This window comes from Limulus polyphemus, unplaced genomic scaffold (genome assembly GCF_000517525.1).
Source record: "Limulus polyphemus unplaced genomic scaffold, Limulus_polyphemus-2.1.2 Scaffold29, whole genome shotgun sequence".
NCBI classification, from domain to species: Eukaryota; Metazoa; Arthropoda; class Merostomata; order Xiphosura; family Limulidae; genus Limulus; species Limulus polyphemus.
Genome location: NW_013665639.1, coordinates 1,697,114 through 1,705,477, shown reverse-complemented (window position 1 = coordinate 1,705,477; position 8,364 = coordinate 1,697,114). Strand labels below are relative to the sequence as shown.

At 31.6% G+C, this 8,364-nt stretch overlaps 1 long non-coding RNA gene across 1 annotated transcript; it reads left to right on the top strand.

Annotated features, from left to right (window-relative positions):
- The first annotated feature begins 63 nt into the window (after positions 1–63).
- On the top strand, positions 64–4,183 carry LOC111085874. The gene is made up of 2 exons (XR_002610647.1): positions 64–228; positions 3,942–4,183. It is a non-coding gene; the product is annotated as an uncharacterized LOC111085874 (long non-coding RNA).
- The last annotated feature ends 4,181 nt before the right edge of the window (positions 4,184–8,364 follow it).

The following is an 8,364-nucleotide window of genomic DNA, read 5'->3' as shown; positions in this document are numbered from 1 at the left end:
ATACGATCTTATTGCTGCATTGCCACCTAGCGGTTATTTAACAGGGTGGGTTTCAAATTTTGTATAGTTTTAGTACTGAATGAACGGAAGGTGGAAATCGATGTGTGGAATTAAGAAAATGAACGATTGAGCTTGGAAATTTTTTGTACTATACACAGAGTTGTATAACTGTAAGACTTTAATTTCTAATGCGAAACACTTCGTCGTTAATCACTAATAATAATAAAGGTATGTAAATTGTAATACAACTAGAAATTATACATCAAATTTATAAACCAAACTTTTCTCATTCCTACAGATTACACTTACTAAGTTACAGTTACACTACGTCTACAGTCCACAGTAAAGTTTTATTATTATAATAAAGTAGTATGGTGAAGTTAGGCTTGTCATTAAATTATCAATAATGTGATACTTACATTTCACAGTGAACTGGTACTAATTAGCGAGGATTAGGGATGACATATATACTGCACAGTTGTTTAAAGAAACTAAAAATGATATTTTTAGGCTTGATTCATAATATTGTGATATTGTCATTAAAAAAATTAACGGCTGTTTATTTAAACACTATAAGTTATAACTTAGAAGTTAGACTAGAAATAGAATTATAACTTGTACTGAAACAGTACAACTTATAAATCACCACTGCATTGGTCTGATAGCTATTGTCAGTCTGTCAATTAACATGGTTCATTTTGAATACAAACTAGTAAAGGTATATTCTATATAAACTTAGCAATACAATTATTACTGAATTAGTTAACTTATGTGAAAAAAAAAGCAAAATGATTTTGTGCAAGTTGTGGTATTTGTAGGAAACTGATTGGTGATAAGTGGGAATTTTTTCAGTTAAGTGTGTGTTTGGGCTATCTGCTATGTCCACTGTGGAAAACTGAATCCTGGAAATTAGCATTGGAAGTCCATAGACTTACTGCTGTCACACCATTTCCAGTTGGGATAGCATTACCAATAAAGGCTTTCATGGGTTTATTTTAGGTTCTTTGTTGTTCATTATTCATGTCAGTGATTCAAATAGTTTTTTTAATAATATTAATAATACTTCTAAATTTGTTTATGAAACCAAGGTATTGGAAAATGTTGATTGTACTGAAAATATTTCTTACTCCAAAAAAAAACTTTTTAACATTCATGTGACTAGGACAGAATGTGAAAAATAAGTTTAAATCTTCAGAAGTGTAAATCTTTTAATTTATGTACTGGATGAAATTATTAATTTAAAATATGATAGATTGATTACAGTTAGTATATTTTGACATGTTGGACAAAAGATCTTTTTTGGAAAATGAGGAACTGCAAGTGATCTTGAAGTTTACTCTACCAGTTGTATACAGTAGTAGCTTGTTCTTAATGAAGATATATAACCCAATTAATTAAAAGTATGAGTAAGAAAGTTATTAAGTAAACTTAGAGAACATTGATAAAAACTTTTAAGTAAGGTACATAAAGAATGTTATGAGGGCAAAAGTTAATAGTTTAGGCTAGGCTTTTTTGTCCCCTCTGGTAGAGAAGAAAATTAAGATATTGCAGAACAGTAAACTTTCTTAGATTTGATTATGAGAGAGAATGTTTGGGTGAATGGGGACCATATAAGGGAATTGGAAAGAACTTGAGATGATCCAAGGATGTTTGCTCAGAAGTGTGTCAAGGTCCACTATCCCCATTAAAACCAGCCCATGAGAAAGTAATACAAAGTTGCAATGTTGGATGATGCATGACCCAATGGGAATCAACACTGTTATATTCCTGTACCAATACTGGGATGGGATAGTTTGTTACCACTAATCAAGTCAAACCATGGCTAAAACTGGCCATCAAACTTTTTGTTTAAAAACTGCTCTACTGAGCAGAGACAGTGAGAAGCCATCAGCACACATTTACTATACTGTGCCCTGGTGTTTAAAATATCTCAGTTAAATGTTGGCCAAAACTTCATGGGAGAAAGGTTGACACTACCATCACACACAAGTTGAAGTTAAGCAAATTTCCCCTCTGACATTTAAAGTTTAGGTTAATGAAAACTTGAACCTCTTCTTGAAGCATTTTAGTATGTAATTGCTTGGAATGACTGTTTTTAAGAAGAGCTGAAGGAATGCCTGATGTTGATCTTGGACTGTGGTACTTGACTTAATTGAGCAGTTGAGGGAGAATCATCTTAGTGACTAGTATAAATCATGGCTGAGTTTCACTGACATTCCTACCTGGTAAAAATAGAGCTAATCAGAGTCACATTCAAAGCTTGAAAGAAGGGCTTCACCTAAAACTTGGTTACTCGTGTAGTTGATCTTTGCTGTTTAAAAGAAAGGCATATCCCACTGTGGTCAGCAGTTTGTGAAGATACCCTTTTCAACAAGACTATTGAAGGACTTCCAAGCAAGTTCATGTTACATCACCTGTATGTGAGACACATTCTCAACCTGACAATGGTAGCATCTGGAGTGACAAGGTTCAAGGTGGTAATATCAAACAAGTCACAATAGAGAAAGAAGGTTGCAGTGCGAGCTGCATTGGCTGAACCTAAACAGATCCATAAGGGTCACATAGGCAAGCTATGGCTGCTTCTGCTCCAGCTTCCAAAATCTAGTAGAGCCTATGTTCAGCCTGACCACTAATTTAGAGGAGCTTAAATGCTCTACTTTAATAGTTTGGTGGTCAGCTTATCTCTCTCAGGGCTGGGTGGTGCTTGCTATGAGTGATATGTAATGTTACTGGTTGATACAAAAGCTTTCAGTACACTAGTGCGCTTTACTGTATACCAAGTACTTCAAGCAGAATTACCACTGTTGTCAGTTAATACTGACTTAATGTGAATGGAGATGCACATCTCTGATTATATCCAGGTAATATCACCCACTGGATGAAGATAGTTGTTTCTGGTGTTGGGATAGACTTACTGCAGAAATTGTGCAGCAGGTAAACTGTGTTTCTACAAGGAAACCCTTCAGAGCTGACCATATCAAGCCCAAGAGCAATGGATTGCACATATGTATGTTGAGAGTGAAATCTTGGAGTCAAAGGTACCTCTGAATACATAAGTGGTGCACTACACTTGAAGTCTGTTGTGCCATCTTTGTGTACTTTTGTGATTTAACTGATGCATGAAATGTGATGTTTTTAAATTTATTTATTAATAGTTCTAATTTACTTTAGAGGATGGAACAGCCGAGATGGACCAATAAATCCCATGTTGTCCCAAAACATTATGTTGTCAAGAAAGTGAGAAGCATTTATTTGAATGGTTATCTGTCTGAAAGGTGATTTAACAATGACTGAATAAGAAAAACAGACTGGTGTGTCCAGCAGACAACCTTTGGGCCAATTATGGCTGTCCACATTAAACTGTAGTTGTCTACACTTGAAGAAACAAGTTAGTTGACTAATAAAAATTACAAACTTGGTGTTACATTGTCCTAAGTCAAATATCACAGTAGAAAGCTCCTTAGTTGATAGAAAATCATGATTTTATTGAGAAACTTCATGAACAGAACATAACCCCACTTTTTCTGTCATACTTCAGCCACCTTACCAAGAACTTTGGAACATTCTGTTATGTTTATTTTGATTGTATTTACAATTGGCCTTTCTTTTCAAAGACTTTGTGCCTGCTTCTTGATTACCTGATCAGCCTGCCTGATGAATTCTAATATTGGGTAAAAGATCTCGTTTTCACTGGATGTGGCAAGTGTAGTGTGGTTGACATGTTTTAACGTATTCTCCTTTGCTTTCACTCATGGTTTTTTAGCATTAATAAGGTTTAAAAACAGTTGATACTCATTTACATTTATTTGCTTATTTGTGTTGCAAATGTAATTTCTACTCCAGTAGCTAATATGTAATTTTTATTTTCTGGTTTTTCTCTCAGTTCTGTTTAGATACAGAATGTTGCTCAAGTAAATGCATTTACCTTTTCCTGATTCTAGATCTGCCTTGGACCTGGATTCACTGATTGACAATAAACCACATTTTATTGTAGGAAAGAAAGCTCTTGATGCCCCAAAATAGAAGGCTGTGTTGGTAAATTGGGTAATAGCTTAGCCTTTTCCTTCCGTTGTACTTGATTCATACTGTACAAACCTCATGTGGTTGAAGAGTGCCATTTGCAACCTGGATTTGTGTGATGTTGTTGTATTTTTCACAATAAATAACCAAGTTCTCCTTTGTTCCCAAATTTTTCTTTATTCAAATTCTCTTGCTAAAATTTGAATTTGACTGAGCTTTTGTTTAGCTCTTATTAACTTTTGATTTATTTAACTTGTATTCATTTTCATTTGTTAACATAAGTTGGATTGAATTTTTAAAGTTCTCATAACTGTTTCGTTTTAACTTGAGATTTTTTTGTTTTATATTTTATTTCTGAGTTTTACTTAACTGTTAAATATTTTAGTGTCATAGTTTAACTTACAGATTGTAGCTCACATTTTTAAACCAGTTATCATTTAAGTTGCTCTTCTTTGTACTTCTTCCTATGATATGAAATTTCTATATTTTAGTGCTTTTTAAAGTTATAACTACATATCCAAATCTATTACTTATGACTGAACCCTATTTTCCAAATATTTAGCTGATCAAAAACTAATCTTGCTGAGATTCTTCAAAATAAACATTCTCCTCAACAACTTTTTGACACCAGCATGTCTGAATAACTTAGAGCTCAAGTTGCTATCAGTATCATCTATATAAACATTATACAAAAAAGGGGCTTCAGAATAGATATTCTAAAAATTTTCAGTAGGCATGCTCATCCAATCAGCTTTATATTACAGATAACATTTTCAGTTTACGTGTAAGATTCTAAATTTGAAGTTATATCTTTTTTGCAGTACCTCATTGTATACTATCTGAAATTCAATGCCCTATTTTTTTTAAAAAGCAGTCTTATATGTAACTCAAGTAACTTGCTGAGACCAGACATGTTAAATCATGCTAAGTATTTATCAAACTGTAGTTTATTACAAGATAATCCATCAAGTGATCCAAAACAGCATATCCAGACATTTTTCCAACAACAGTAGTCAAATTGACAACCCTGTAATTTTCAAAATTTTGCTCAGTCCTCTCTTTTTAAAGACAAAAATTAGAATAACTTTCCAGTCATCAGTAATTTATCTCTGTCAGTAACTTTAAAAAATGTAAGGCTCCTACCGCTTCACAAGATACAATATATATCTATAGAGTTAAAGGCTTTACATTTTTATATTTAAAAAACAGTTATGAAGCTGAATTCATCTTGTTTTTAATCAAATTTAAGAGTTGTTTATTTCATTGAGAAAGTCATTATCAAATAATTGATAAAAATTAATATTTTTTACTTTATAATCAAGGAATTATAAAATAGGGGAAAAAAAGCACTAAACTATGTTTTGGATTTTTTTTCAAAAGTTTCTTATGTAAGCCCTTCCTGGTTGTCACAAATTTCATGCCCCAACCCACCAGGGGCTCGGTGGTAATTCTGAGGGCTTATAATGGCCAAAAAATGGCATTGTAATACCTGCAGTGGGTGCAATACACATAGTGCATTATGTAGCTTTGTGCTTAATAATAATGAAACACAAATTAAAATATAATTCTTATACTAAATTTTTATTTAATGTTCTTTGTTACTATATTTTCCCCAAATGAAACATTTATACAGTTCATATAAAATGTGTCATACAGAAAATAAATGAAGAAAGCACTTCACTTGATCAGCTGGATACAAATAATGCTGAATATACTTTTCAAGATCTTGCTAAGTAACTATCATCAGGAATTTTACTAGAAACGTTTTTTCTAAATCTTCCAAAGACATATTCTTTGATAGTGTTAAAATATTGTGAGCAATTTCTATTAAACGTTTACTCAAAACTAAAATTAGGAGTCAAGCTTGTAAAAATTAATAGCTGTTTTTGGTCAACACAATATCCAGAAAGTGATGAAAAACACTAAAAGTTTCTTTTGGTAATAGTTTAATGTTAAAGAGTTTTTTGAACAATATACATTTTGTGCTCATTGGTTCACATCTTGCAGAGAAATACTCGTTTGAAAATAAAATATCCTTCCACTTTTGTGCAAATTTTGGTCAAAGTCCAAAGTAATTTACCTATATAAGATTTGTTTTCAGTGTGAAACTAGTCATTATACAATGGGAGAATGTATAAAAGTTGTGCTTACCTTCGTCTCAGTTGCAAGTGCAAAATTCAAGTTTCATCTTTGCATGAAATACAAATGTAATATGGTTTCTGTTAAAGTTAAGAATATTCAGAAATAGAGGTCATCCAAAGTCTTTAGAATCCTCTCAAAATAGGATAAGAGAATTGAGCAGCAAAAGGAATACTAAAAATAAAATACTATATTCTTCTCTTTGTAACTATTTTCATAGTCTTATATCGTTTAGCAATTGACGGACTTAGGTATGGTTAATCAGACCTCAACCAATGAAAGTCATACTAAATAGATGAATATTTCTTGTTTTCACTCAGTTTGAACAGTGTCATAGATCTCATGAACTTATTGAAAACAATTATATTTCTTCCAGTACAAAACAAGGTCAAAGTGAAATGGTCTTGCCTTGGTAAGTTTTTTCATCAACATTATAAAAAAAGAACAGTCTTGGAGTTTTATTGCATTTTTGGAAGCAAGAAATCAAACCCTAGACTGATTAAACATTTTATATGAGAAATTGGTCTAGCAGATTTTCCTTTGTTTAAAGTTGCCACGAAAATATGATATTTCTGTACAATTGTCTCGCATGATTTTAGAGGTCATAATTAGTTATATTTTTCATATAGCTTTGAACCACACAATGTCTTATTTGAAAATCTAGAGGCAAAATAATAATTTAAAACCAATGTGAAAGCATGAAGAAATCTCCTCTGAGATCAAAACACTTGAAACTGTTTTTTCCAATTTCACTGACACATGTTCAATCTCTTTTTTTTAAGGTTGCAGTATTTAGGATAAACTAAACACATGCACACAAAAAACATTGTCGCTTTAAGAAGGAAGACTATCTTATCATGCAAAAGCTAATATTATTTCACAAACTAAGATGTTTTAATCTCTGGGATTTATGTAAAGTTTCTGATTATATCCTGTATATAGAAATAAAAAAAGCTTAAAGATCAATTTCAGTCGGCAATACTAAGATAATTTAAACTTTGATGCCTTAGCTATGAGTGGTATAACTTTCTATAGATGAAACACGTGAATATTCACAACATGAAGAAATACCTTTACGGACAGATTAGATATAAAAACTTGTGCAACATCAAAACAAAAACATTCAACTACCAATTATTTGTTAAGTTATATCAAGAATGGTTAAGAGGAAGACAAGAGCCTTAACATGAAATAAATAAATTGATAATGAAAATATTACAAACAAGTGAGCGACAATGTCCACTAGAGATGCTATCAGAGCCGGCTGTAAGCAATTTGTGGTCTAGGTGAACAATGCTATACTATCAAATACATGCTCTTAATTATACTTTGCAAACTTATAAATTTTAAAAATAAACTATTCAACTAATCTCAAAGGAAGCAATAGTAAAGCACATAAATGCTCTGTACTGGGCAGATTATCTTTCAACTATAAATTTTTACAACAGCATAGTATTATTGGATGACCACTTAAAAGCTTAGCTGTATATGTTCTCAATCTCATAAAACAGTGAAGTCAGACTTAACATATCTCATGTTTGTTTAAAAATTCAAGATGCCATAAATTATAACATTCATTTGAAAGATTATATTGATACCACCCTAATGTTTAATTGTGAGAAGTTGAAAGCAGCTAAATGAAAAAAATACTGTAAAATATCATTACTAATGAGTTTTATTTTTGGTATAGAATCATTCCATGACAAATCATCAAATAGGTAATGTATTCTTTAACACTTATGATTTACAATAGTTCATGTACACAGAGGTTGTACCAACCAGAATAATTAAAATCAAAGTTTTTACTCACTAACTATTTGTGCCAGATTTATCTGTCACTTTGTTGGAAATTACATAATGATTCCAAAAATGGCTATAAATCTTTTGAAAAACAAGAAACTTTGATTCTTAGGGTTAAACTAACAAAAATAAGAATCATAAATTCTTCTCACCTACTGGAAGATAATAATCTTCATTTTACTATGAAACATTTAACCAGAAAAATATGAATAGCTAGAAGGAATTTTTATTTTAATTAGTTGACATGAAATAGACAATACATTAATAATGAAAGTCTTCCGGATATATCCGGAAATTTCTAAAAGATCCTGAAAACCTCCGGTTTTCTTCTGGAGAAACACATTTTTTAAAATTATTTATTGGATTTTGGTGTTCTATGCCATAGATAAGCGTTTATGCAATCTG